Source organism: Thermobia domestica, chromosome 12 (assembly GCF_964235325.1).
Source record: "Thermobia domestica chromosome 12, izTheDome1.hap1.1, whole genome shotgun sequence".
Lineage (NCBI taxonomy): Eukaryota > Metazoa > Arthropoda > Insecta > Zygentoma > Lepismatidae > Thermobia > Thermobia domestica.
In genome coordinates this window covers 38156549-38179337 of record NC_137465.1, presented here as the reverse complement: position 1 = coordinate 38179337, position 22789 = coordinate 38156549, and positions in this window count along the sequence as shown.

Below are 22789 nucleotides of genomic sequence, written 5' to 3'. Positions count from 1 at the left end.
CACGGTGTTTGTCCACCACAAAGTTCACTTGGCGGGGGCTGGGATCGAACCCGGGACCCCAAGCACCAGAGGTGAAAGCTCTACCAATGAGCCACCGCGGCCCGAAATTTAGTGTATATATTTAGTGAAACCTCCCTTAACGGACACCTCTCAATAACGGACACCTCTATAATACGGACAGATTTTTTTGTCCCGGCAAAAATATATGTTCTCTTACGGATTAATACCCTCCCACTTACGGACACTTTCAGATACGGACGCGGACAGTCCTTTCCCCCCAAAACGTTTGAATAACCTCTTCATAACGGACAGGAATTGTTCTCGGTTCTGCGATATATTACAATATACAGAAAAGTCTTTTCCCCATAAGTGTATCTCTCATGAGTCCAGACTTTGTGAACCATCAAACAGAACAGCTGAACTTGAAATTTTTTCCGCAATAAACTGCTTTCTGGCGGAAATCCTAGAAAATTTTCAATAAGTAATAACACTCATGCAGGGTTAGTCGTAAGGCCAGGAATTCTATGTGAAAGATCTTCCCTTCCCTAACAAATTTAATCCTTTTCGTCTGAACCTTGCATCTTTACCGGCAATTTCATAGATAACAAAACAAACATTGTTTGGTTTAGAGTAGCATTTTCAACGAGCAATGCTACCTCTCTTACTTTTTTGGAAAAGAAACATTTTTCTTTTACTCAGTATACTGGAACAAGTCTGGGTTGGAGTTTCCCCGGCTTCCTTTTTCATTTTCTCTAAAAGGATATTCTTTGTGATTGGGCCTGGGTCAATAAATATGCACCCATAATAGCTTGCCTTTTCATCCATTCTGTCAACGAAGATGCCGCGCCAGTACACAAACACACACACACATGTTTCTTCTACAATCGTACTGAGGATTTTTAGAGGGCACTTGCTAATGAGTTTTATTACCGTTGTAGAGGGAAAAGCATGCATTTTTTCGTTAAACATTGCCCAGCAATAATAGGCTATGATTTAATAGAAACGAATTTCTCCTTCATCCCTCCCAGTAATTCAAATTGTACTAAATAAGACTATTTTCATATTGAATTTTACGTATTTATGCTCACACATAATGTATTTACTGTATATTACTGCATACAATTACCCTTATGAGAAATTAAATTTCTGTAACCTCCCTATAACGGACACCTCTCAGTAACGGACAAAACTTCATGTCCCATTGGTGTCCGCTATTGAGAGGTTTCACTGTATATATCTATATATCTATCTATCTATCTATCTATCTATCTATATATATATATATATATATATATATATATATATATATATATATATATATATATATATATATATATATATATATTTAACTTTGTGGAAACTTGCAAATTTTCTTTAAATAAGCTAATGTTTCATGTATTTCCTGTTGTTCATTTTAATTTATGAAACAAACATAATAATTGTACTTGGAGACATTAGCTGTAAAGCCACTGAGTAGTACCCAAAGAAAATGGGTGTATACATTCAATTTAAAGGTTACCTGGTTTCATTAAAATCTAAGCGTCAATAATCTAAAGTTATTGGTTTTCACGGTTTTCGTAAACGATGCCTCGCAGAGCAACATTTCTCCGTAAAGTATGATTGCTTTCTCATTATCTTTTAAATAAGCATAATCAGTGCGTGCCGTAAGAAGGGCGAGCTGGGCGACGACCACTGGCGCTGAAGTAAGGGGGCGCAAAATTCGTGAAGAAAAAAGAAAACAGCGAAAGGGAAAAAGAAGAGGAAAAATAACTTGGAATATTTTAATCAAGAGTATTATTTTTAATCTAATGTTTAATTTGATCAGGGTCAGGTTTAAACATTTTGCGTCCCTAGACACGTGCTAAAAGCCCCGCCCGTAGGTATGTAATTTTTTTTTTTTTTTTTTTGACGAATGCATTAGCAATGGATTACTTGTGGTCTCACCTAAAGGTACTAATTTAACTAGTTTTGTCAACATATCAGTACAAACTAATATGTACTTAAATCCTATTCGTGTTTTAGGAAGTAATGCTATAATGATACTCATGTTAGGAAAATACATGTGCACATACATAAAATAGAAGAAAATGTAATAAAACGTGCTCAAAATCAAAGAAAAGTGGGGTTTACTTTTGAAAATTTTCTTATGCTTCGTGTTATCTCCATATATTTATTATTTGTAGGCACTTTACGTTCTATGTTAAACACCCTGTATCTATAGGTTAGATCACTGCTTAAAGTGAGCCAATATGAGCCGGTTATGCAACCGAAAGTTAGAAAATCGGCCAGTATGGTATACCGATAAAAATAACTGACTTAAATTGTAATTTCCTTATAGAAAAAAATATTTTACACATAGAAATAAGTATGACATTAGCATTGATACAAGAAATATGTATATACTATCAAAGATTTCGTTGCTGTTGCTTTGAAAGTAAATAACAGTTCCCAATCATCTTATTCAATAGCGGAACTTGCGCTCTTGATTTTTTTCAATATTTGTGCGTGCACTTGCACCCCCGTCAAAACATTCTAACTACCCTATCGCCCGCGTAAAATTTTAACCTCGATTCGCTCTGGCAGTGACAGGACTCTTTTATAAAATTCAAAATTATTGTGACTGATATTTAGTATCTTTCCCAATCTTGCACATATAAGATCTACAGTGTTACTTACTTCACAAAATATATCTGAGCGAGCGAAGGGGGTTAGAAGTACCGCAGGGCCTGATTTTCATACCTTTATCACAATTTAGACAAAACAAGGTACTCGGTTCTGAAGCCATGAAACGAGTTGGGGGAGATTCTAAATGTCATCCATCATTATTTTCACATTATATTTATGCTTACAATTATAAGAAAATTAGTTTTGACCACGAGACGAGACGAGACCTGAAGAAGCTTTTGAAAATAGAAATAAGATTGAAAAGAATTATTACATACCAGATACTAGAAACGAGATGAGAGTGCCTACAAAACCTTGGAAAAGAGACAGAAAAGCATATGGGTATACATGTGTTTTCTCGTTTTAATCCACTTAAAGGCCGCGTTGGACCTATATTATTATAAGTGCGATGTTTAAGTAAACATACCATCCGTGTTCTTTCACATTTACTTCGCCGATATGCTCAAGCAAAATCTTAGGATAGCAAAATCATTTTATAAATATTATTTCTGTTAAACTGATGATAGTGGGAAGTAGAATTAGTACTATATTAGTTTTTTTTCTCTCTCTCTCTCTTTCTATAGATTCTTTAACATCAAAAATGGTGCAAAAATGTCGGAAGAGATGCTCTTAGGGTTCTGTCAAAATTACTGCTCTAAGTGGTCATATTTGTTCCATACCGTCACCCCATCTGATGTTACTTTAAGCATTGGGTTAGATACCCTGAGATTCCAACATTCAAAGCACATTTTACAGACTCTCCTCCTGTGATTGTGTACAGAAGCAAATGAGACACCTGATAAGTTTGGTGTAATGTAGTATAAATTGGGACTTGATTGTCTAAGCCAACGTAGAGCTCTAGTCAACAATGTCTGAAATAGCGAATCAAAGTGAGAGGACACAAGTATATTTCTGGTATATTTCCGTACAAAGTAAATCGATTATTTTGGCATTATATGCAATATGTTCAATAATCGTTCCATTATGTAAGACAATCGATTAATTATGTGATGAGTTTTTGGCAACTGAAGGGTAAATGCTATAAAGGAGGCTCATTGCCTTCGAAGAGCACGTCAAAAATTATTCAAGCATAATCGTCTAGAGTTCGCATAGCTAGAGAGATTAATATGGAAAAATCGATGATTCACAATTCTTCATCAGAATAATGTCTCACTGTCTATCAAACTTAAATTTTGTTTAAAATGTAACCAAATGGCTGAACGAAAAATGTAAGCTATAAAGGTAACCAAGAACGTTATGTAGCTTTTTGTGGATATCTCTGTTCAATTGGCCCTCACACCGTGAGTTGAATGCGAATAGAGATAGGATGATGGTCAGCTGTTAGTGTGGGTATATCCAACATAATACCTGGTTCTGGCAGTTCAGTTACACCATGAACTTGCGTAAGGACAGAGTGAACATGGGACCTCCACAGAACGTGATAAGGGCGTGTATGCTGTGCTGTACGAGTTCAAGCTGGGATCAAATGCCTCTTCAGCTTGGCGGAAGATATGCCAGGCCTTTGGCGAGGGCGTCGTGACTATGTGGCCAGTGTAGTGGTGATTTAACAAGTTTAAGGATGTAGAGAAACACTCGAAGACAAACCATGTGCTGCAAGAACAACACATGTACAAACTGAAGATTTTCAGGCAGCAATTGATTTGAACAGTGACCAGACATGTGGGAAACTTGGACTACAATTCAGTGTGAGTGGAGAGACAATTCGGCAGCACCTCCATCAACTTTAGAACCACTACAAGTTGGGTCGATGGGTCCCACATGATTTGATTCCGGCCGGAAGACAAAGGGAGCAGACACCTTTGTTTCTTTGCTGTCTCTTGTGAGAAAGGAACCAGTTCTGAACAGGGTGTTGACATGTGATTAGAAGTGGGTCCCGTAGGAAGCTCCACGACTCCGTCATCATTGGTTAGCATCCCATGAACCGGTTCCAAAACAATCAAAACCTGCACTGTACCAGAAGAAAGTCTTCCTGTGTGTTTGGTGGACTTCCCGCGGCATCGTGCATCGGGAACTGCTTTCAGATGATCAGAGCATCAATGCAACTGTGTACTGTAATTATTGAGCCGCTTTTAAGTAAAAACCCAAAGCTCGGAAGCCAGCACTTCTGAATCGAAAAGGGTACTCGTGTTACAGGACAACGCAAAGCCCCACGTGGCAAGGATAACCCGGAACACCATTCTATGCTTTTGATGGAAAATAGTATTGCATCCGCCATACTTCTAGAACATTGCACCTTCCGATTCTTACGTGATCCATTCCTTGGACAATCACCTTAGAGGAAGCCAGTTCAAATCCCTAGTTGAGGTGCAAAATGCAATTGATACTTTTGTCGCTTTGCGGTCCACCACGTTCTAGGGCGATGGAATCCGTAGCCTTTCAGAACGTTTTCAAACGTCGTCGATGCTGATGTGGACTATGTTTGATCTTCCAGATACGTCTTAGATGACATATCGATGTTCGAACGTGGAGGGTGAAAAAGCGACAGAACTTCCTTGGTTACCTTTAAAGTAATCTCTATGGTTAGCAAATTTTTCCAGAAAGGGTCCAAAGGGAAAAATCACATTTGGCTGGCCTATACAGTTTCATGAAAACAACAATGTTATTGTCCGCAATTACTAATTAAGAACAAGATAAATTAAAGAAGTTAAAGACAAACAAACATTAAGAATTTAGGGTGATTCACTACTTACTAAGGAAGAATAATTAGTTTAATTGTAACAAGTCATAACTGGAAAGCTATTGTAAAGCATGTAGTTTATAAAATGAAACGAAAAATATCCGAAATCAGTAACAATTGGTAGCAGCTAAAAGTTGTAAAAATGAATGACCAATAGGAATGGGAACTATATCTAACCCCGAATGATTCCAAAGTTCAATCTTGAATCTGGTGTCAATAACATTTTTATTATACCTTTATTTGTATTTATGGGCAAAATGTACTTTTAAAATATGCACAAAGCTGTTCAGCAAAGGAAGAAGAAAAGAGAAATAGAAGTAATTTCTTTTATGTTGTTAGGCGATGATATTTTGTTATGATAGTGAGTTGACGATGTGAGTTTAGTTGTGATAGTAACGAAAAATAAATAATATATAACAAAGAATCCATCTTGTGAAAACTACATGTATATTTTTTAAGAAGTGTACAAGTTTAATTTGTTACGTACTATAATAAAAAGGTGATATCATGATACAGAGTTTATACGAATTTTGATAAATCAGTAACCTTGTTTATATAAATGTATGAACTGTGGACCTTACGTTATAAATTGGCATCATCCGCTCCAGGGAGAACTGCAGAACGCACTCATGGGCTTCATAGGGTATTGTGTAGCTGCAGGAACGTTGGCGAAAGGTGTTAGATGCTGAAGGACATTACTACTAAGCCTGAAGGTACGTGCCGTCCACTGTATTGCTCTTTGTTTATCACTGCTCTAGAGAAACAAGAATTATTTTGATTAACTGATATAAAAATCTGATCCCGAATCTCGCAAACAGCTATACTCCAACGGTTTTGTTCCGAGCTCGTGTGTGATGTAAGACAGGAAATGTTGCATGATCTCCACGTGTGGCCAAAATGTCACGAAATAATTCTATTATAAATTCGGATTATTTTTAACATTTAAAATTTTCATACTTATTATTAAATATATTTCCTTATTACTTATGAATATTTCCATGTATTTGAATATTGTCATATGGTATAATTTAATGTTTTCCTTTAATGATTGTAAACCTATATATAATCTTATGACTATGACTATGTTCTAACTTGTTCGAAGAAAAGAAGGAAAGAGATATACTGTTGTTGGTTAGAAGAAGTAAAAACAGTTGAACAGATTGGTGCTGAGAAAAGTACCGATGCAAGACCAAGACTAAGACTAAGGCTAAGACTAAGACCATGCCTGCAAGATTCTCGCAACACCAAGACCGTACCTGCAAGATTCTGGCCAGACCAAGACCAACAAGAATATTACACATGCAATATTTGAATATTTGGTGATTTCCATCACACTTTATCCAGGTTTTGGACCAGAGACGGATAGGCATTATTAGAGGGGCGCGGGCGCTTTCTCCCACAAGGGCCACCAGCATCTCAATGTCACAAAACAATTGCACAGTTTTCTTTCTACAGTAAATATTAACAATTGACAATTAAAACCTGCTATTGTTTCATTAGTATATTATTCTGAATTGTCCAAAATATTATATGAAGTTTAAGGAGAACGTATACTATATTACAAAATTAGCAGATGTTTTAATGTACTAGTTTCTGATGCTACTGTATCTATCACTTTTGTATTCGAAATATTTTTTAACAAATCTTTTTCAATAGACATCAACAAAATGTTTTCAAATGTTCCTGAGACATGGTACTCGTTAGCCTATTTTTAATGTATTTCAGTTTATTTCAATTTTGAAAAATTTCTTTCACATGTTACCTGAGTTACGGGCAAAGTCAATAAAAATTTGTATGCTGGAAACCTGGATAAGTATTACTGCACAAATTATAATACAATTCTGCAAAATCAAAAAGCAGCACATTGGACAATTTTGCAACACGTTTTGCATTCAGTTTCCTTGTAAACAAATGTATTTTCTCCTAATTCTGAATCATTAGCACGATCAGCACAGTCATTTTTCCTTGGTTGTGCTCATCATCATGACTGACATTCAAAGATATCCACGTCCTTCAAAAGTCCAAGAGAATACATTTATAGTATCCTTGAAAACTTCTTAACTGAAGTTTTTCAGAAAATATTAAGTTTATCGAAAGGCACGTCTGGAAGTTCTGTTACTTGGTTGAAGTGGCTAGGGTCCAAATAATCCAAAAAGTACATTGCTTCTTGAATCTTGAAGAAATACTCGAAACTACCATGTCCAATAGTGTGTTGAATGATTCGATGCAGTACCTGGTCATTGGATAGAAGCAGCTTCATCTTCATATTCACAGGAAAAATCTTTGTCCATCTCTGAAGGCGAATTTTCGTCAGGTCAATAATAAAAAAAAAGAAACCACGTTCTAAGTCTTCAAATTTGTTATTGGCCCATTCTGCTAAGCTTAATGCTGCATTCTTAACGAATTCAAAATCATCTCTCTACTTTTTCAGTTGGAACAGAGTAGTCTGCACCATCTGATAGGACTACACTAGCAGCACCCTCTATTTGGAGATAGTTTGACAGAGAGGTCGTCACTTGAAATATCTTAAGGACCTTTTCTGCTGTCCGAATTGTTTTGAACTTGAGATCTTTTGTATATCCTTTCGCTTTACACCTAGCTTTGGGTTTGATATTTTCTGTAGAAGCAATTTTCTTAATTGTTATGGTCAACTCTATATACAAAGCACTTTTTGGGTTCGAAAAATGACGAAACTTTTTTTCTGAAAAACAGTGTGTTTTCTACCATCTTGTTTCCACAATAACTGTAAGACGCCCTTGTTAACATTTGATCTTCCAAATGTACATTCGCTGATAAGACTCACGCATAAATATCGCACAGTCATTCAGCAGAAAAATGACACAGAATCAATGCAATGTTTTGTCGGATCACATATGACATGATTGAGTATATGAGCGTAACACCACACGTGTAACTGAGTTTTTTAGTAGTTAAGCGGTTAGCGTATGCGCCTTTGTCGTGGGAGACCTGGGTTCGATTCCCGGCGGGAGCTCATGTGCTTCGGATTTCCCGTAAATCAGTATGTCCCATCTCATATAGCCTCGCTGCTAAAAGGGCCGTTAAACTCAAAATCAACTGAAACACACGTGTAACTGATCATAGGTGAATTGAAAAAATCCGAATATTGTAATTGCATGTTACTTGAGCCATCGGTTGAATTTCAAATACACTTCTTAATATCAAGGTTGAACTTCTGCAGAATTTCCAGCAGTAAACCGCGAAGACACTGGCCTGTGGTAGATATGCATTTTACGATGACAACAATACTCCGTAATACAACAGAGCACTGGCCTGAAACTACTATATCTTGAGTAGTGTCTAATATGAAGGCCATCCGGAAAATGGTACCGGTTTCCACCGCATGAAGCGCTGACGACTCGGGGAGCCGCTAGGCAAGGTCAGACCGCGTCAGTGGCTTGTCTGCCTGCTTTGTGTGAGGTTGCGTGACGCTAGCAGTGCCTGTATTGTGTCTGTGCTCGTTTATAATGATTAAACGAATTGAGAACCCCGCCAGTTGTGAAGTGAGGGCCGTGATTAAATTTCTTAATGCACGAAACGTTCGACCTTGTGAAATTCATCGCCAATTAAAGGAGGTGTATGGAGACAATGTGATGGACGAGTCCTCTGTTCGGCGCTGGTGCCGCAGCTTCAACCTGGGGAGGGGGAGTACACACACGGCGAGGAGCGTTCAGGGAGACCATCTGTCATTACAGACGAACTGCTGAGGTCAGTAGACGAATGCGTGAGGAACGATCGGCGCGTCACAATTAATGAACTCTGTGAACATTTTCCTAATGTGTCTCGAACAATTGTTCATGAAAGTGTCAAAGACCATCTGCATTATTCAAAAATCTGTGCAATGTGAGTCCCTCGCATGCTCACAGATGAGCACAAAATCAAGCGTATGGCTGCAGCACTGACGTTTCTGGGACGTCATTCCAATGAAGGAGACTCTTTCCTTAATCGCATCATTACAGGGGCGAAACATGGGTTTGTTATGCATCACTTGAGAGTAAACGACAGTCCATGGAGTGGCATCACGCTCATTCACCAACCAAACCAAAAAAATTTAAGACAGTTCCGTCCACCAGGAAACTCATGGCAACCATATTCTGGGATCGACGAGATGTACTGCTCATTGATTTTATGGCCCATGGAGACACAATTAATGCTAATGCGTATTGTGAAAAATTAAAGAAATTACGGCGGGCAATACAAAATCGACGGCGAGGTCTGTTGTCTACAGGTGTCATTCTGCTTCATGACAATGCCAGGCCCATGCACCTGCGTAAAACACAACAACTTCTGCAGCAATTCATGTGTGAAACCTTCGACCATCCACCGTATAGCCTGGACTTGGCCCCTTCGGATTTTCATCTCTTTACGAAGCTTAAAGACTTTCTGGTTTGAAAAAGATTTGACAGCAATGAAGATCTTAAACGAGGTGTGACTACGTATCTCAATACGCTGGCGGCGGAGGACTATGACGCTGGAATACAAAAACTCGTAACACGGTATGACAAATGCCTCAATTTGTTTGGTGATTATGTGGAGAAGTAGTGTAAAGTATGCTCTTTCCAATAAAAATGTGTATATTTATTAATATATACTACTGTGTCTTTATTGCACAAACGGGTACCACTTTCCGGATGGCCCTCGTAGAACAGAAAATATTGAAGCTTGAGAGACTTCTTTCGAAATATCTTCTCTGATAAGTGTGCTGATAGCATTCAAAACATAATTCACCGTGTTCAGTAAAAGTTATGCGACCACTATCCTGCTTACTTCCTCATATATTACTCTTCTCGGTGACCTTATCTAAAATACTTTCAAGCGGAAGATCAAATTTGCTTAAGAAAGGAATAATATCCAAAAATGTCCATGGTCTATAGCTGTGTCTTTCAGTTTATAGGCTGCTACATTTCCTCTGTAAATGAGCCCTCTTTTACCAATGAATTTCTGCACTTTGACAACTCGATACATTCATTATTTGTCCGTTCTTCTCAATTTTCTACTGCCGTTGTTTTACCTATAAATGAGGAAGTAGTTTCTTAACATGAAGTAGTACGATTTGTCGCGGATTAAATATCCGAAATGTTTTAATTAGTCCATGACAGGTTGTAATTTATATAAGTGGTAGTTTTGTCGTGGAATAAATATCAGAAATGCTTTAATTAATCCATGATAGGTTGTCATTTATGACAGGTCGTCAAAAGTGGTACGTTTTGTCGCGAAAATTCAAGTGGTACGTTTTGTCGATGGTACGTTTTGTCGGGACACCCACAAATACAAGTAAGGATTGAAATACAAGTATCATTGTAGCTAGCTTTACTACTCTAGCATTACTTCTCTAGCTTTAATATGTCTTCGAGGTAAAATGACTGATCCTAATGGTCACACACACCACTTGCAACAACACTCAATGACAGCATCAGCTGACGGGTTATGTTCATCCGATGATAAATTAGACTTCACTTTGGGAAGAGATGAAAAAAATCAGAGGTTTTGAATTCTGGTGAGTGTAGAAGATGGAACAACACGTCAAACTGTTCGTCTTCCAGAGTCTGAATAGTCCTGTATCTTGTGTCAAAGTTGTCATGTCTTATTTATTCCTACAGTATGTGAAAAGGCAAAGGTATTTATTGGTCACATTTGGTATAAAGTTGCAAAGTATATTCCGTGTTTACCGGATTACAGGACGAGTTGTTTTTGACAAAATCGTCATTTAAGAAATACGAGTCCCTCGTACATTCGCAAATTAAATTTTGGTAGTTTGAGATCAATGTTTTTACGTTGTGTAATAGCTTATACCAAACATTAAAGTGTAAGTCATTCAGGGGCGTCATTTGTGAAGGGCTCCCGGAGGTTTAGAGACATTTATGCATTTTAGAAAATTGTATACTAATATACAGAAAAAAAGAAAAAAAACACATGAAACTCTAATGACAGTGAACAATATTAACTCTTCCCCCCGGAAAAACCTGAAATGACACTACTGGCCCCATTGTGGTTTAACTTTGTATTTAATAGTTGCATTTTCCGTCATTGCCATCGTAAAAAATACATGTACAATAAACTATCTTATTTATTTTACTTTACCGTATTTTAACGGTATTTGTTTTTTTATCATTATGAAGTTTGGCCTAAGTTTAATGGTAACTTTTTCTGGTGTATATTAAGATATTCTAATCTTGATTATTAAAAATTAGTTAAAAAGAAGCAAATTCTCAAGGTCTCTTCAAAATAACCGCAGTGATGTTAGCAGACTTTCGAGTTCCCAGAACTATAAAATATACAGGGTTCCCAGTATCTATTAATAATCTTATATGCTGTTGTAAAGTGATGAAGGTACTTCTGCTTCCAAGTCAAAACTTGAGAATGTAATTATTCCAAATTCTTCCACGAAGTCTTTTTCTTCATTTAAGATGCATATATAAGTAGCCTGTCTATTTTCTAAGTATGATATGTGCGAGGAAAGGATAGTAATTTTTCATAATATTATCAACATATTTTCCTTCATTTAAAACTATATATCTCTGGTGTCAAGTGAAAACTTATAAAGATTATCATTTTATAGTCTTCTGCCAGACTCTATTTCATATAAGATGCATATAGACAAAAAAATCTGCTATTTATTCTCTAAGGATGATACGCGCACCTACAAATGACAAACAAATATTGCCAATACATATTCTTCTATATAAAGCTATATATTTCTGGTACCAAGTCAAAAACATTGGAATATTATTATTTTTATACTTCCAGAAACTTGTCGATTTCGCATAATATGAACGAAGATAGAACAGTAATTTTCTTAAAATTTTAAAGCATTGTCTTTTATATATCAACCTATATATTTCTGGTGCCAAGTCGAAACTTATTAATATTTTTTATTCTTTTACCGGAGCCCTCTTTCATTTAAGATGCTTACAAACGTGGACTGCCTATTCTTTAAGAATTATGTGTACGAGGAATGAACAGTTATTTTTCGAAATATTATCAACACGTTTTGCTTCATTTCAAGATATATGTCTCTAATGACAAGTCAACACTAAAGAAACCTATCATTTAATAACGTTGTACCGAACTCCTTATTTCCTTTGAGATACATATGAGCTATCTATTCTCTAAGTACGATGTATACGAGGATAGGACAGTAATTTTGGAAAAATCATCAACTTATTTCCCTCGATATAAAGCTACATATCTCTGGTGCCAAGTTGAAACTTACGAAAATTATAATTATATAATCTTCTACCTCGTCCTCTCTTTCCTTTAAGATGCACATAAAAGTGAGGTGTCTCTTCTGTGAGTATGATATTCAGGACGGTAGAACGGTATTTGTTCTAAAAATTATCAAAACACTTTCCTTCGTATTAAACAATGTAACTCCAAGTTCAAACTTAATAAACCTATCATTTTATAATTATCTACGGAGTCCGCTCTTTCACTTAAGATGTATACAGAAATGAACTGTTTATTCTCTAGGTATTTACTGTAGGTATGGTATGCACGAGAATATGACAGTTTTTTTTTTTCAGAAATGTAATCAACACATTTCTCTAATATAAAGATATGTCTATACGTACAAACACAGACACCCCGTACAAATATATATGGGGTATTTCCGTGATGCTGTGAAAAACTCAAAGGGACGAAACAGGAGCCAAAGAAAACAATTTAAGGATAGGAATAGTATCCAGAAATGCGTCGGTTTGGAGATAGGGGCGACCGACAATTTGTCGCAACGGTACAAAAGTGACCATAACTCGAGAAGAAAATGTAGGATTAAGTTTCCGTTCGAAGGCAGTGTGCATTATTTTTATCTGCAGATTTCATTAATGTTGGAATGGATTGAAAGTAGAGGCGACGCAAGGGTAGCCCCAAAAGACATATAGGATATTTCTAACATCTGCAACAAACATGAGACAAGAAATTGGTAATTGTATTCATTACAGATGTTTCCGATATTCATGATACCACTGGCTTAATTATGAGCTGCACACAGTAGTATGCTGTGAAAGAAAGAGGTACGTACGTGATGATGACTGTGCACTGGAGAAAGATGGAGAGAGAGGGTGGGCAAGCCCAAAAGAAGAAATCCAAGGTGAAGAACTACAACTAGCACATGCTACAGTACAATAATTACACGGTAGGAGTGTGAAAGCCGTAGCAGGTCGGCCCGCGCAGACGAACACAAATGATTCTGAGAAGCTGGTTCGGTGTAGGACGTCATATGTGTGCAGGGAAGTAAAATGACACTACAAAGAAGGATGGCTGCAAAATCCCTTGGGTATAGTACAAAAAGAAGGCGAATACTTTTGGCATACAGCACAGAACAAAGTCTTTAGACACTACTCTAAGACAAAGCCAAATAAATTCTACTGTGCAAACATCGTAAAGGTATTGTACATAGAGACTGTATTTACTATGTGCCATTTCACAGTAGATGTCCAAAATGACGTCCCCTGGAGTCGATGCATGCATAACAGCGTCGGACAAAGCTTTGTCAAACACGCGCAAATATCTCTGGACTAGTTCAGATGATCACTGGTAGCACGGCTGCTTGACAGGAGGTCCTCCTCGCTCTCTACAGGAGTATCGTAGACAAGATTTTCATGTAGCCACATAAGAAGAAATCAGAGGGAGTGAGGCCCGGCGAACGAGTGGGCCATGCAACAGGACCCTCTCGTCCGATCCACCTATCTGGGAATGTTTCATCGAGATAAGCACGAGCAACAGCAGCAAAGTGGGCTAGCGCCCGTCATACTGAAAGCACATCTGCTGTCGAACAACAAGCGGGACAGTTTCTAATAGTTCTGGAAGCGTATATTGCAGAAACACCGAGCACACTGTTGTAGTTATGCATGAAGGAAGAAGATAGGGGCCCAGTAAATAGTCACCAATGATGCTTGCCCACATGTTCACAGCAAATTTGTTTTGATGGATCCGTACAACTGTTACTTGAGGGTTTTTGGCGGCCCACACGTGACTATTACGACTATTAAACACACTATCTCTGGTAAAACGGGCTTCATCAGTGAACAATACCAAGGCATGAAACTGAGGATCGGCCACACAGCGCTGCACAAGCCATTAACAAAATACAACACGAGAGTCGAAATCAGCTGCACTCAGTGTTTACACTATTTATGGATGGTAGGAATGCAATTGATGTTCATGTAATACCTTCCACATAGTATTGTGTGCCACACCCTTGTAATGTGCTATGGCCCGAGTGCTTGTTAAAGGTTGCTAATCCACACGTGCAAGCACCTCTTGTTCGAACGCGTGGTTATTGGCGCACTCCATGTCTGCGTGGTACATTTACTGCCGTCCTGCTATGGCTTTCTTTGACACGCCTACCGTGTAACTTGTGTGCTGTCGCATGCTCTAGTAGAAGTTCCTCACCTCGGATCCCTTCTTTTGTGATTGCCCACCTTTCCTCTACGACTTTCCCACATGCACAGTCATCAGCAGGTACGTACCTCTTTCTTTCACAGCATACTACTGTGTTAAGTTCATAATTAAGCGAATGGCATAATGGCTATCCAAAACATCTGTAATGAATACAGTTACGAATTTCTCGTCGCATGTTTGTTGTAGATGTTCAAAATATCCTATATTTCTTTGAGGGCTACCCTTGCTCAGCCTCTGCTTTCAATCCGCTCCAACATTAATGAAAAATGGAATGAAGGTAAAAATAATGCACACTGCCTTCAACCGGACCTCAATCCTACATTTCCTTCTCGAGTTATGGCTATTTTTGAAGCGTTGCGACAAGTTGTCGGCGACCTCTATCTCGAAAACGACGCATTTCCGGACACGCGCTCCTATCCTTAAATGGCTTCTTTTGGCATAATCTTTCACCCCTCTGAGCTTTGCACAGCATCACGGAAACACTCTGTGTATATATATACCTCGTTGTTTACAACATTTGGGAGGTGATTCTGGAAATGAAATCAAGGAAAAGTATTCCTAAATTTAATTAAGTATGTAGAATTGCATAACAAAAAAAATCTCGCATGTAATGCTATAGATAATAATTGCACAGTGTGTATGTAACACAAAGTATAGTACTGTATCTATCCGGAGTTACGGACATCAGGGGCGGACTGGCAACCATAGGGCCCACCCTGCTAAACTGAAAAGAGGGCCCACTGTATAAAAATGTAAAAAATGTACTTGGCATTCTTCATATGTATTACATATAAAAGTCCATCTTCAAACCCATAAATAGTATCCCATATATTCATACAAAAGAAAAAAAACTTTAATTACAAAAAACCTGAAGTAGGAACATTTTAATAGTAACTCATACAGTGTGTAATTGGCATTATTATTTTTTATTGTAAACACACACAATACCGGAAGCATTTTTGCCGATCCCAAACGTTTCAGCATTCTTGCCAATTTGATGTCGAGAACATAATCCAAACAACCCCTGCGGGGCTTCTAACCCGTTCCTACTACTACTACTACTACTATTACTACATTAGCTGTGGATCTATATAGTACAAGGGCAAACGTACTACTACTACTACTACATTTGCTGTGGATCTATATAGTACAAGGGCAAACTTATTTTAATGAAAGAAGTTTAATGAAAATTTTAAAACAATGATCGTTAAATCACTTTTTGAATATTATTTTTAATCTTATTTTAACGAAAGAAGTGTTATAAACATTTTCAAAAGTAGTAAAAAAAACTGTCCGTAAGCAGGATTCGAACCCTCGCCAAAAACATTTTCGTTACTAGCATGTTACGCTAGACCACTCGGCTTCCAGAGCCGACAACAATTTTTGTTTACTTTGTGCTATATGTAGATCATGTCTTGTGATATAGCATCTGTATCGACCAATCAGATCAGAGGATATGCGGAAACGTTTGGGATCCGCAAATATGCATACCGGAATTTGTGCTTTCAGTTATTTATATAGTGCTATTGTTTTTATGTAATGAATTTAAATCATTTAATTAAACAAATGAATGTCATGTTTTAGAAAACCCAAAATATATACATGTGCAATAAGAAAAAACTAATCTCAAGCCAACTAATCTCAACACTAAATAATTAAAGCACTGACAAATAATGTAAGTTTCTTTCCTCATAAATCAGTTCTAGTGTCAAATTGGTTGAAATTTTCTACTGAATTGCATAGGGTAACCTAATATAATAAAATATTAATATGAATGCCAGAGATGTATCCTAATATTAATATCTTCATTGTGCCCCAGTTACACTCACAATTTCAAATATCTACTTAATTCTTTGGAGCTAATACAAGATCGTCAGTCACTTTGTCGTAATCAAACGTATATGATCTTTCTATGTATAAAAGAATAAAGTCTTCCAACAAATCTTGTCCAAGCGATGAACGCAACCGATTTTTGATCACTTTCATAATCGAGAAAATTCTTTCACATGATACTTGGGTACATGATAGAGTTAGAACATACTTATACGCTTTATACAACGATGGATATAGTGGACCATAAAGATTTAATTCGTGAAGCAGGTGCAGTGCACTAACTAGACACACTTTATACTGTCTTGCAGGTTTGCATTTCCATTCGACCCGAGAATGATTTAGCCGAAAAGGCGCATAAGAAAGGAGACCCGAGCCGACGTGTGGTTAGAGCAGCTCTGACCCTAGCGTAGGTGACCTGACCCGACCCGTGTCTCAAGCAGGCTTGACTCGACCCCTGACCCATGAAAGCCTGATCTGGCCCATTTGAAAGCACTACGCGGCAGCAAACAGTTCAGTTAATTTCGTGTTCGCCTGTTAAAGTTGTGTAATTTCAAGTAAAAATAGCCATAAAAAATAAGCTACAATTGACTGAAATCATACAAAGACGTGGTGTATACATTATAATTTATAAACACCTTACACAGAAAAACAAAAAATACCTGGCAACTGTCCTGCAGTACTCGAATGAATCACATCACACTCATTTGTTTCTTGGGGCTTCACAGATTCAAATAGCCTACGTTGTTTTGGGTCAGATGCAGCTTTTTGTAAATCACATCTTCGTTTGTGTTCTCGCTTTTTAGCACTACTTTCATATTTTTTCTTTACAGTAATCTTACAATCACTCCTACCATCCATACTGACACAACCACATCTGTCTTCAACGACAAACGACACGTAACTGGTGTTCCAATAATTGAACTGCTGCTATCGGATTTGCTCTTCGATGTAGTATACAAATAAAACACGAGCCGAGGGCAGCAATTTCATAGTAATTGTTTGAGGTTTGTATAAAACAATCGTTGATAGTGGCGACTAATTTCTTTTCGCTTTACCACACTGAAAAAAAAAACAACGAAACCTGATCCGATTTCTTTCTTCGAAGCTTGGTCTGAGGACAATGCAGTTCAAAAGCGTTCCGGCTCCACCTCCACTTTCCAAAGTAACAATATCTACGAAACTATTGTTTCTTTAAAACATCGCCACTCGCCGGCTTGTAAAAGGACCGGAGTAGGCAATGGTATCCAAATCCAATAACAGCCTGGAATCTACTGTGTTTCTTATATTAAAAAAGTACGGTAGTAGTTAACGTGCTCGTTTTTAACAGCTCCTGTATCACAAACCCCACAATGTTTCAGAGCCGGATTGTCTCATAGACGGAACCTTTTCAAGTCGATAAACGTGAAGAAGAATAAGGTCTGTTTATGAAAGTTTAACTTTACGTCTTTTCTTTTTATGCAAAACACAAGTTTGCGGGAGTTACCCTGCCATATTTTTGATGCTGGTAGGTTTAATTGAGCACATCTTTTTAAAATTAGTGGAGGGGGCCCACCCTGCATTTGCAGGGTAGCAGGGTGGGCCAGTCCGCCCCTGACGGACATCCGAAAGTGTGAAGAAATGAACGTCTACTTCGAATTGTGGCGAAACATCGAGTCATAGAACTGCGGTGACAGACGGCTCACAAAGAAACAGTACGTATAGCATCCAAAGGTGCTGTAATTGATTGTGTACACTAAGTCGCAAGGGATTCCCCAAAGGAAGAGAGAGGAATTCCCAGCAATTTTCTGACTAATACCTGAACCAAAATAGGCGAAATGTACGGCTTGGCTGCAATACGTACGTCATGCTGTGACAGATGTTAATAGCGTAAGCAGGTTCAAGATGTCGGACGAAACCTGATGTGCGGGGTTGCATACCCACATGCAGGAAGAATTAGATGCGTACATGGAGTATGTAATTAACCATATTCGCAGTGATAGAAGTACAAATATTACACATTATGGTATGCTGATTGCAATAGCAAGAATATTATCAGTTGGGTAAAAACATTTTTCCAGTCGGTACGGCGGCGTTCAATGCCTTCTGGCGGCAAATCTGACCGGGTTTTGCAGTGTTTCTCATCACACTAGGCAATGCGAGGACGAGACGTTCTACCTTCCATACTCTGGCCGGCATCGTCAAGGTTGCTGCAATGTCATAAAGAGCATTCAAATAAATGAGGGTCACCTTTCATCACCTGCCGTCACCTTTCATAGTCAGTTTGTGGGTGAATTAAGGGACATATGCATAATATGAGGTACCTTCATCATGTATAAGATGCTTGAAGGAACACCATCATTTTCAATGCACGTGTTTACATACATTTCGGGGTTAGGGAGGCGACGGAGTACTACCAATCCACAAGCAAGTCTCCTGTAGATGAGCACCGAGCAGACAAAACAAGGAGCAGTGTTTTGTTTCTAATTTGTATCAAGCACACCATAGGTACAGAAGGTTTGTAGGCAATCCAATAGAGGTCTTAACCAGCTAGTTTTGTGTGACGCTTGCAGTGCTTCGCTTTGCAGGCAGTGTTTATGCGGTAGACTGCAAGATAAATCAAATTACCTTCCTGAGTTAAGTGGGCAGTTGTGGAGCGTGTGATTTGAAAGAATACAGCAACTGGAAGACAGTGCTCTGGTATTAACTGAGGTAGTTGTTGTGTGTTATATCACGTTGTGGCCAGGATGACACATTTCAACTATCCTAGTTGGCTGATATGCATCTCATGTATGGGGAAGCAAGGGATAATAGCCGAGAGACGAGGTGGTTGTATAGTGATAGGCAGTGGCGTATTTACGATTTTGTTTCGGGAGGGGCTTTGCTAACTTTCGGGGGGGGGGCTTTGCCTGGAAATGTGAAAATTTTGCAAGATATTTCATTTACTTTACTATACTAAGTAAGATTTCGGGGGGGCTTAAGCCCGGAAGCCACCCCCCTAAATACGCCACTGGTGATAGGATTCCTAATCGACGAGTACCGTCGCACGTATTTTTCGAATGGCTTGATCTTCGTCTTCGAGAAACATTATCTCTCAGAACCCAAAGGAACATTGGAAGAATTCGAGATGTACGAATTGTTAGGTTTAAACAGAAAGTTTTTGCGGCAATTCTGGTCAGTCTTCAATCCAGCACACGCGATGTGGCTCAGACACTACACGCCAGTCATATGAGTCTGTGGCACGTCCAACACCCATTCAACTGTAAGACAGTATATGAGCTATTGCCTTCTGGACTTTTGCCAATGGTACTTATGTCAAACTATCGCCATTCCGAACTTTCAACTGTGCTTTTGTGGACCGACAAAGCAATATTTACCAAGACTTGTGTGTGCAACAGTCACAACAGTCATGTATGGATGCGGAAAATCCACATACCAATTTGGTGTAGGGCTATACCATCAGCACAGATTTGCAGTCAATGTGTGGTGCGGCATTTTAAACAACCACCTAATCGTGTTGCCTAACCACCTTCGTGTTGATACGTACCTCACATTTATCCATGAGATCTTACTGGAACTTTTGGACTGCATTGGCAGGGGTGGACCTATGTTATGGCCACCTCGCTCGCCTGACATTACACCGCTTGATATCTTTGTGAGAGAGATGAAACAATTTGTGTACGAAACTTCTGTTCCAGCAGCCCATAATCTAATTGCCCGAATTGTCACAGCTACAGCGCTTATTTTTGACACGCAAGGTGTGTTTCATAGCACGAGAAAAACCTGTTTCGTCGGTATCATTAGTGTATTGAGATGAATGATGGACAGTTTCAACACAGTCTACAATCAATTGATTTTTGTTTACTGCGTGGCAGTATTTGAAATATGTGTGTCCACTCCCTGAGATTATTATGCATATTGATACCTGTGTGTATGTTAATGGATTCCTTATTTTGTATGTAAAGTGTTCAATCGCTGTTTTGTTGTGCGCCTGTATTTCTTGCATTTTGGTATGCAAACCCACACAATATGTTTTTTTTTTTGCCCCATCTTGAATAGGCTTACGCTATCAGCTTCCATCAAAGCATGACGTATGCAATGTAGCAAGGTGTTACATTTCGCCTATGTTGGTCCATATATCCGTCAGAAAATTGCTGAGAATCCCTCTCTTTCTTTGTACTGTTTCTTTATGTGCCGCCTGTCGCCACAGTTCTATGACCCGTTGTTTTGTCATAATTATACACCCTATATATATATATTAGGGTGGTCCTTAATTTTTGATTTCTGAACTTCTTTGGACGAACCCCCTAAAATGGTTCCATACGGGACCAAATTAAGCCAGAATAAAGATTAGCTCCATTGAATAATATTAAATGGTTGAGGCACCATTTAAAATTATTCAATCGATCTAATTTTTCTCCTGGCTTAATTTCGCCCCATATGGAACGATTTTTGGGAGGTTCGTCCAAGGAAATTCCTAAATTTATTTTTCCCATATAAATAAAGACCACCCTATGTGTGTGTGTGTGTGTGTGTGTGTGTGTGTGTGTTGTGCGTTTTATGGCAAGTCGAAACTTGCTCTAATATGAGGTTCTCTCATTCATTTAAAATATATATAAAACTAAGCTTCTATTGTCAAAGTATAATATATACAAAGCTAAATAGTAATTTTTCGAAACATTATCAATACAACTTCCTTAATACGAAGATATACATATCTGTAGTGTCAAGTCAAAACTTAAGAAAATTAATATTTTATATGCCTCTATTGCAGCGGGGCGAATCTGTCTTCAAAATTGAAGGGGACGGGTAAGACCGTCCCCTATAATTAATTTTTGAACGATGTTCAAAATATTTATGTGAAAAACAATGCTCAGGATCAGGGGAGTAAAGTTGTCTTCAACATTGGGAGGCGGGAAGATTTGAGGCTTATTCTGGGGGGACATCAATTTCATCTCAGTTTTCTTTGTGGCAATCGGACAAAAATCATCACATCCCCCCAAACAACACATTTCAAATCGGATTATTCGGCGGGACAGTCCCCTCAATTCCAAGGTTGGAGGGGACATGTCCCCATCATCTCCCCTAGGATTTACGCCAGTGCACTATTGGGCCCCTCTTTCATATAAGATGCATGTGAAAGTAGGATGTCTATTTTAAAAATATAATATGTATGAGAGAAGGACAGTAATTTTTCACTAAAATTATTAACATATTGTCCTCTATATAAAGGTATATGTCACTGATTCCAATTAAAAAACTTGAAAACAATTAGACTATAATTTTATATTCTATCAAGCCCCTCTTTCATTTAAAATGCAGATAGAAGGTGAGGTGTCAAATCTCTAAGATCATACTTACAAGGAGAAGGCACACTTTGGTAAGTGAACTTCAGTCCATTTTTTGCGAGGTGGAAGTACACATTTAAAGAGTTAATATTACAAACTGGGAGAGTGCAATAGGCAAAAATGACGGAGAAAAACCGTCTTAAAGTTTTCTACTCGACGCATATATCGTACGACGAGCAAGTTTATCAAGTGACCGCGTGGCAGAGTGATACGGATAAGCGACTCAAGTGCGAAAATTCTCGGGTTTGATTCTCGTACGAGTCAAACCTTTTTTTCTTGTTTTTTTTTTGCTTCAACCAATAAATTAGGCATTTGTAACTATAAGTAAAATATTAATTCACCATATGTTTATAATGAATAAAACAATAGATATTTTCAATAACATCTAAATTCTTTTGATGTTCCATGTTAACTAGGAACAAAATTTAATCTCCTCCGTAAATATTATTTGTTACTGCAGTCGTTATGTAAAAAAAAGTTCTTGAAGCTTCGTGTCTACATCTGTTAACAGTGTGAGAATTACAAGGGGAATGAGGGGGAAATCTGCTTTGGTTATAGCAAAATTCAGTATTAGCAAAGGGGATTTCCCACCTCAACTCCTTTGCATTCGCACACTGTAACAGATGTAGACACGAAGCGTCAAGAACATTTATTACACAACGACTGTCGCCGATCATGGGGGCCCCGTGCCCCCAAGCTCATGTGGGCCCAATGTATTTTTATGAATATGTATTTTGGTATATACTTTTTATGAATGGGCCCCCCAAATTTACAGAGAAATCGGTGATATCAGTATATTTACGGAATAGATTAAATTTGCTTGGTAGTTAACATGGAGCATTGGAAGATT